The following is an 8,886-nucleotide window of genomic DNA, read 5'->3' as shown; positions in this document are numbered from 1 at the left end:
GAGCAGCATCTTCCTTGTTAGAGTGTCTTTCAGATGGTAGCCATGGCAGGAAAACAGTTCTGTGGGAAATTTCCAGCAGTCAATGTCTCTGAACAGAGACTTAAGCCCTAGAACTTTTATAATCTGTTGATCAACTGGAAAAACTGGATTATAAACATACACCGTAGAGAAACGGAATAATTTCTTCTCAAAGACAAGTGTTTACTATCTTCTCCAGTGTAATTCTGGTTTCTAGTAATGCCTCACAAGACTAAACTGTGGTTCTGGGAGCCACACCACATTAACATGAATTTTGTTTCTTTTAATAATAGTTGCTTTTGACTGCCATGAAACCATAAATCGGGCCTGTTTTGCTTTGGTTCATTTGCTTAGACAGCCATCTGGCAATATTATTCAACAGAGTTCAAACAGGCCATTCCTCAGTACAAGGCAAATATTTTCTAGTTAAAGTTGGTGGTGTGCCTAAGGCTGGGATAGAATTCTTTTTCCATTTTCCTCCTTGGCTTTTTTTGCAGCCAAATAAAAGATTTGACTTAGAACTTCTTGTACTTCTTTATACACACACGTTGATAAAATCCTAAAACAGCTTTCACTTACCACATTTGAAAATCAGTATCATAACTTCAGAGGAACAAGAACTGATGGTGGACACTTCTGCCTTCTAGGAGATGGGAATAATTATCTCAAGGCAGACAGGTCTTTGGTTTTGAGGAAAACATCTCAGGGAGCTTGGCCAGTTCTTTTTTAGTGGAAAGAAAAAGGGCCCTTTAGACAAGCCAGACAGGCCAATTTTTCTGCATGAAAAATAAGTCTGTTTGTGGGATCAGCAAAGGGGAGGCAAAAGGACATGGTGAAAACCAAGCTAATTTAAAGAGAAACGAATTTCCATTTAGTTGATTCCAAACTCATGGCACCCTGTGTGTTGCAGAGGACAACTATCCACCATGAGGTTTACAAGGCTGTGACTTTCTCAAAGCAGATCAGGCCTTGTTTCCAAGGATTTTCCAGGTAGGATAGAAAGAACAGCTCCCCCCAACCCCCCATAGCATTCCAATGCTTAACAGTCTGTGTCAATCAGGTACTCCTGATTGGTGGTGGTGGCTGTAAACCACAGAGTCAGAACAACCCATAGCTGACCCTCCAGCGGGTTTGCAGAGGCAGTTAATCACACTGAGGCAGGTTGCCCATCCTTCTCCCACCGAGAGTACAAATCATGGTTAACCTTGAGAAGAACGGGAATCCCAGAACACCTGATTATGCTCTTGTGACCCAACACGTGGTCTAGGAAGCAGACATCAGAACAGAGCTAGGAAACACTGCATGGTTCAAAATCAGTAAAGGAGTGTGTCAGGGATGCATCTGGTCTCCATATCTTTTCCATTTGTTGCCCAACAGATCATTTGGTAGGCCAGACTTTATAAGGAGGAGTGTGGCACCAGGATTGGAGGAAGATTCATCAACAACTTGCATTATATGTTCATAAAAATTAATAAAAAAAAGAAGTAAAAAAAAACACAACAAAAAAACAACTTGCATTATGCAAATGACACAACCTTGCTTAATGAAACTGAGAAGGACCAGAAGTGTCAACTGTGGAAGGTCAAGGACTACAGTCTTCAATAAGGATTCAAGTTCAGCATCAAGAAAGCAAAAATTCTCAATACTGAGCCATTAAGTAACCCCATGATAGATGGAGAAGAGATTCAGATTGTTAACAATTTCAGCTTGCGCGGCTCCACAATCAACAGTCTTGGCATCAACAACCAGGAAATGAAAATAATAAGATTAGGAAAGTCTGCCATCAGGGACCTCTCCAGGGTACTGAAGAGCAAAGATGTCAATCTAGAGATCAAAGTGTGCCTGATCCAGGCCATAGTCATTGCAATTACTTGCTATGCATCAGAGAGCTGGACAATGACTAAGGATGATAGAAGAATAATTGATGCTTTTAGTTGTGGTGCATGAGGAGTATTGAATATACCATGGACTGCTAGGTGAACAAACAGGTTCATCCCAAAGAGGGTGAAATCAGGCTGCTCCTCGGAGGCAAGGATTTTGTGGCTTTGTCTGACATAATTTGGGCATGTTACAAGGAGGGATTAGTCCTTGGAAAGGGACAACATGCTTGGAAGGGTGGAGTGACAGCACAAGAGAGGAAGACCCTCAATGAGATGAATTGACTTAGTGACTGGGGTCATGAGGGCAGGTGTATCAGAGACAATGAGAAGGGCTCAGGATAGGGCAGGGTTCAGAGCTGTTATGCACAGGGTCACTATGAGTTGCAAGTGACTCAACAGCACATAACAAAAACAACAACTTCACTCATAGAAGTATCCCATTTGGATGGTAAGTCATTCTTATTTTAAGGAGCCATATTTATACGATTCTCTATTTATATATCTTTATTTATTCTATTCATGGTGTTGTGGGGACTTAGAGACAAGGTAGTCCAGTCTGGCCTCCCCATCACCTCTCCAGGACAGCCTAGTGCAGGGGCTCAGAATGGACGCAGGAAGAGTCAGGAATGTGAGCCACGGGGCAGAAGAAGTTCACAGGTGGGCTGAACCCTAAGAGAAGTCGTGAGAACAAACACTCTTTCCCCACGTGAAGCTCTGAGCAGAAAGAAATAGTGAGGATGGAAGATTCTGTGGGTGGAAAGAAAAAAAATACCATTCTTCCACTATTTTCAAGAATTACCAAGCAAAAGTTGACAAATTAAATATCCTTCAACTGTCCTGTGCTTGCTAAAATTCATTATTAGTATGTACACACTCTATCTCAGTTAAACTTGTTTTAAAACATGCACACACACAAATTCTCAAAGGCATAACTAAAACTGAAAATGAAATGATCCAAGATGTTCACATGGATAGAATAAAATTAAACTAGCGTGTATGGTAAAGGGAAACAAAAAAACAAAACAGTGAATGTCCACAACTTGAGTTCTAACTAAGACATGCGAAGCTCTAATTTCTAACTTAACACCAGAAGTTTTGTTCATTTGTATGTGTTTCTGAAATCCCACTGGGGCAGGAACATTTTGTGAATTCATACTTAGCAGAAGAATAAATGAGAACTAAGTATTTTACTCCATCTGTCCAAAATCCATTGTACACATGATATATGTGAAAAGTGATCCCTTTATTATTATTGTTAGTAATAATAATAATAATTTTAATGAAAATTTACAGACTTTGGATTTCCATTCATTCATTGTTGCACTTTTCTCCCTGTCTACTCCTCCCCGCCCAGTACACTGAAAAGTGATTCGTTTTTCTTATTTACTTCTGAGCATATGAAAGAAGTTGTTTTGTTCTTTATGGTCTAAGAAGATAAAATATGGGGATACATTACACAGTCCCCCCTAAGTATCAGAGAGATGATGGCAGCATGAAGTAGAACGGTGGTGTGTTTGAAGGGGAACTCTGGAGCCAGGCTTCCAACTCTGAATCCTGGTCCAGGCCTCCTAATCTCTCTGACATCATTTCCTCATCTGTAAAATGGGGATACTGTTAGTAATTGCACTCCTGAGCTATTGTGAGGATTCAGTTAAATAATTCACATAAAGCCCTTAGCACAGTTCTTGGCAAATAACAGGTCCTCAGTGTTAGCTGGTATGACTATTCATAGTCATACCATGTCAGCTTGCCTTCCAGTGATGGCTTGTGTGTTGCTAGAATGTTGGAAGCTATATGCCACTGGTGTTTTAAATAACAGCACGATCACCCATGATGGACAGATATAAAAAAAGAGTGAACGTGCCATGGATAGGTCAGCATCTGATCTATTAATTTTACAAAGGAACAGTTCCCATTAGTAACATCCACAAAACAAACCCAATTCCCAGAAGGTCAGACATGGTCTCTATGCTCTCAATCTTCTGGTTTTCAATCATGGTTAAAACTCTCTTGTTGTTGTTGTTGTTGTTGTTGTTGTTGTTGTTGTTGTTATGTGCCGTCGAGTCACTTGCGACTCATAGCGACCCTATGTGCAACAGCCCTAAATCCTGCTCTATCCTGTGCCAATTGCACTGCCTCCAACACACCCATCCCAATTACCCCAGTCACTGAATCAATCCACCTCATAGAGGGTCTTCCCCTCTTGTGCCGTCACTCCACCCTCCCAAGCATAATGTCCCTCTCCAAGGACCTGTCCCTCCTTACAACATGTCCAAAGTATGTCAGACGAAGCCCCAGAATCATTGCCTCCAAGGAGCAGTCTGTTTTAACCCTCTCCCGGATGAATCGGTTTGTTTTCTTGGCAGTGCATGGTACCCTCAATACCCTTCTCTAGCACCACAGGTCAAAGGCATAAATTCTCCTTCTGTCCTCCTTGGTCATTGTCCAATTCTCTGGTGCATAACAAGTGATTGCAAAGACCAAAGCTCTCTTAGTCCTGCCAATTATGTTGTCTCCCCCTAATCCACCAGCAAGCTTGGTCAAAGATCCCTGGCTCTGGCTCAGGGAGGAGGATAGGGCTGCAGTCCTAAGTTAGCTTTGTCTCGTGTTGGTCTCTGATTCTCTGCTGCAGCCTCTGCTGCTGTCATATGGGTTCCAGACTAAGGACTCTCTGGCCCCAAAGGACATACACTGCATTCTCTGCTTCTGCTGTTGCTCCTACCTTTGCTGCTAAATTTGCTTAATTTAAAATTGGTAGAATGGAAAAAATGAACCAATCATATCATGAGTCATTTACTCACTTTGTCTGTGTATTCCCACCTAGCCATGTGGTGGAAATCAAAGCTAATGAGCTTAGAAAAGCCATTTTTCCTACATTACATTAAGGTTTCAGTGGCATTTCTACATCTACAACAGAACAGGAAGGAAGGCCAGGCAATCTACTTTCTAAAAATTAGCCAATGAGAATCCAATCAATCATAGCAGAATATTGCCCTATTTAGTGCTGGCAGATGATCCCTAAGTGGAGAGGCATTCATAACACAATTGTGACGACAGATTGGAGCATAGCAGCAATGGTGAAGATGGCACTGAGCCACGGTCCATTCTGCACAGGAAGTCGTCATGAGACAGAGTCCACCGGGCCGCAGCTAATAAACAACATGATGATGGTGGTGATGATAATTATTTATTGGTTCCATTAATCAGTTGGTACACAGAGAGGAGAAATTTTGAGGATTTTATGAAAAGCTAGAATTAATGAAAGCATGTTTTATTATATGTTTCCTATATGGAGATGCATGTTGCCAGGAGGGCCCAGTCCTTGGAGAGCATCATGCTTGAAAGGGTGGAGGGACAGTGCAGGAGAGGAAGACCCTGGATGAGATGGATTGATTAAGTAGTAACTGGGGTAATAGGGATAGGTGTGTCAGAGACAATGAAATTGGCTCAAAATAGGGTAGTTCAAAGCTGTTGTACATTGGGTTGCTATGAGTCATGGCATATAACAAAAATAACTAGAGATGCACTGTCGTGATAATATTATTGACTTGGCAAATCAGTCATTCCTCTCTCACTGCCATTGAGTCAGAACCAACCCCTAGCTGACCCTCCATTGGGTTCCTGAGGCTGTAAATTGCATGGGAAGAGATTGTCCATCTTTCTTCTAGAAAGCTGTTTGCGGATTTGAACCACTAGAGAGGTGTATCCTTTGGGTTAACAGCATAACACCCTAAAAGGTTTTATCACTATAGCGCTCTCCCTTTCCACAAACTGTGAAAAAAATTCTTTCTACATGCTTTCTGTTTAACTCACATATCTTTTTATCTGATAGCTAGATAGTACTTTAAACAGGAAAGGAGATTAATAAATACTAGTTGAAATTAGTTATACAAATTGAACATCTCCCATATGACTGGCAGAAAGTACACTGACCATCAGAGAACGTTAACAGAGGGAAAAAATTATAACAAAAAGCCAGAATATCCCTTTTATGGCAAAAGGAGAGCACATTTAAAAAAAAAATTACCAAAAAACCCTGAAATCCTATTATTATTGTAATGTCCATTCTTGGATTCTTATTTAGTGGAAACAAACTGCCATCAGTTCCAAACTCCTGCATTGCAGGGCACACTGCCCGCTATGAGGTTTCCATGGCTGTGGCTTTCTAGCCTAATAATAATCCAGAACAAATGCTAATACTTACTTCTTGTGATGCTCATCCTTTGGACCAACGTAGTCAACCAATAGAACCCAAGAAGCCCTGCTCACCTGGCATTAGCTTCCCTTGGGTTATAGAGTGCAAAGAGGGTGATAGCAGACCAGGGACTGGTTTATTGTCTCTCAGACACAGATGGGTGCAGAAGCCTTCCTGATGTAGAAACACGAGGCATGTGCTGTGGAGTTACTTGTGACTGATAGCAACCCTGTGCATAACAACCATAAAGCTTGCTTTATTGTAAGCCAATTTCATTGTCTTCAACACACCTGCTCCCATTACCCCAGTCACTGAGTCAATCCATCCCATCTAAGGTCTACCTTTCTTGCACTGTCTCTCCATCTTTCCAAGCATGATGTCTGTCCTTCTCCAAGGATTAGTCCCTTCTGATAACATGCCCAAAGTACATTAGATGAAGCTTCAAAATCCTTGCCTCCTTATGCTGAGTGAACTAACTCAGCCCCACAAGGACAAATATTTTATAAAACTATTATTGTAGAATGAGTAAAAGGATCTGGAGAAAGTGGAAGCAGAGGGAAGAGGATGTGCACCTGGAGTGGGGGATTAATCATTGGGTTGTACAATTTGATGGGGGATAGGGGATATTGGAAGAATTTGTTCTTGAAAACAATGTATTAGAATTTTGTAAATTAACTAGTATTTAAATTTTTTAAAACAAAATCCTTGCCTCCAAGGAGCAATCTGGTTTCACTTTCTTCAGGGCATACCTGTTTGTTGTTCTTTTACTAGTTAATGGTATACTCAGTACCTTTCTCCAGCACCACAACTCAAAGGCATTGATTCTACCAAGCAATCAGATTAAATGAGTTAAGGGTAAGAGAGTAGGAATATTGATTGAAGGGTCTTACTTGACTCCATCCACCACATGAAACTTTGGACAATAAAAGGCTTCTGTTTAAAATAACTGTGTATGGGCATTATGGAAAACACAGAAGAATCGAATACTGGGAAGGGGGATAATAACGTTGGATACCTGTGCTTCATTGATTATGCAAAGGCGTTTGACTGTGTGGACCATAACAAACTGTGGATGACTCTGAGAAGAATGGGAATCCCAGAACACTTGATAGTTCTAATGCGAAACCTATACTTGAACCAAGAGGCAGTCGTCAGAACAGAGCAAGGAAACACTGCGTGGTTCAAAATTGGGAAGGGCATACACCAGGGATGTGTCCTGTCTCCAACCTGTATGCAGAACAGATCATCCGGGAGGCTGGGCTCTATGAGGAGAAATGTGGCATCAGGATTGGTGGAAGATCTATCAACAATCTGCGTTATGCAGATGACACAACCCTGCTTGCTGAAACTGAGGAGGACCTGAAGCACTTGCTGCTGAGGGTCAGGGACTGCAGCCTTCAATATGGATTGCGGCTCAATGTCAAGAAGACAAAGATTCTCACCACTGGACCAATTGGCAGCATCAGGATGGATGGTGAAGAGATTGAGATTGTTCACAGCTTTAGTCTGCTTGGCTCCACAATCAACACTCTTGGCACCAACAGCCAGGAAATTAAAAGACATTCTGCGATGGGAAAGTCTGCTAGGGACCTCTCTAAAGTACTGAAGAGCAACGGTGTGTCTCTGGAGACTAAGGTACATCTGGTACAGGCCATGGTCTTTGCAATCACTTGTTATGTGTCAGAGAGCTGGACAATGACCAGGGAGGACAGAAGGACAACTGATACTTTTGAGCTTTGGGGTTGGAGAAGAGTGTTGAGGGTACAATCAACTGCTAAGAAAACAAACAGATTCATCCTGGAGAGGGTTAAAACCAGGCTGCTCCTTGGAGGCAAGGATTCTAAGGCTTCGTTTCGTCTGACATACTTTGGTCATGTTGTAAGGAGGGACCAGTCCTTGGAGAGGGACATCATGCTTGGAAGGGTGGAGGGCAAGCGCAGGAGGGGAAGGCCCTCTGGGAAGTGGATTGGTTCAGTGACTGGGGTAATCGGATGGGTGTGTCAGAGGCAGTGCGATTGGCACAGGACAGAGCAGAGTTTAGAGCTGTTGTACATAGGGTCGCTATGAGTCACAAGCAATTCGATGGCACATAACAACAAATAACAACCACCTCATTGCTCAAAGGCAACTCCTCTGTTAATATTTTCCAACATTTTTCTGCGAAAATTTTGTTAAAATTCTTGGTTTATATATGTGTAATCATTTTGCACATCCAACATAATATCCTACCTCTTATACTTAATTGTAATTTTTATCAATAAATAGCTATTGAAAGCCACTTGGAAGAAAAACATGAGACGTGGGAGCCTGGGTTCTACTCTAACTGTCCAGGGACACCTTTTCTGATCCAGACAAGGAATGTGCTCAAGTCACTGCCCTCAGGGAATATGAAAGTCTGCCTTCTCACATGTAATTCTTTTCATTAATAGCCTCTCAGCCCCCACACAGCTTACCAATCACAGCTCATTTCTACCATAAGCAGTATTGCCTAGTAACACAGCTGACATTCATCTTTATCAGATTTCCAAGCAAGCAGCTAGAAAGTTAAACCAGTCATTTTTCCATAGAAGAGAAAGGATTTTGCTGTATTTTATTCATATGTACCCACTTCTGACCTCTCTGAGCTTCTAAACGGTTGTTGTTGTTGTTGTTGTGTGCTGTCGAGTTGCCTGCAACTCATCGGGACCCTGTGTACAACAACCCTAAACCCTGCTCTATCCTGTGCCAATCTTATAACTCTGACACACCTACCTCCATTACCCTAGTCACTGAATCAATCCATCTCATTGAGGG

General features: G+C 41.9%; 1 pseudogene; it reads right to left on the bottom strand.

Annotated features, from left to right (window-relative positions):
* The window catches only part of LOC102875449, an 8,830-nt pseudogene extending 4,935 nt beyond the window's left edge, over nt 1–3,895 (bottom strand).
* Nucleotides 3,896–8,886: the final 4,991 nt, after the last annotated feature.

This window comes from Elephantulus edwardii, unplaced genomic scaffold (genome assembly GCF_000299155.1).
Source record: "Elephantulus edwardii isolate Elephantulus edwardi_28Jun2011 unplaced genomic scaffold, EleEdw1.0 scaffold00008, whole genome shotgun sequence".
NCBI classification, from domain to species: Eukaryota; Metazoa; Chordata; class Mammalia; order Macroscelidea; family Macroscelididae; genus Elephantulus; species Elephantulus edwardii.
This window is presented reverse-complemented; position numbering and strand designations above follow the sequence as displayed.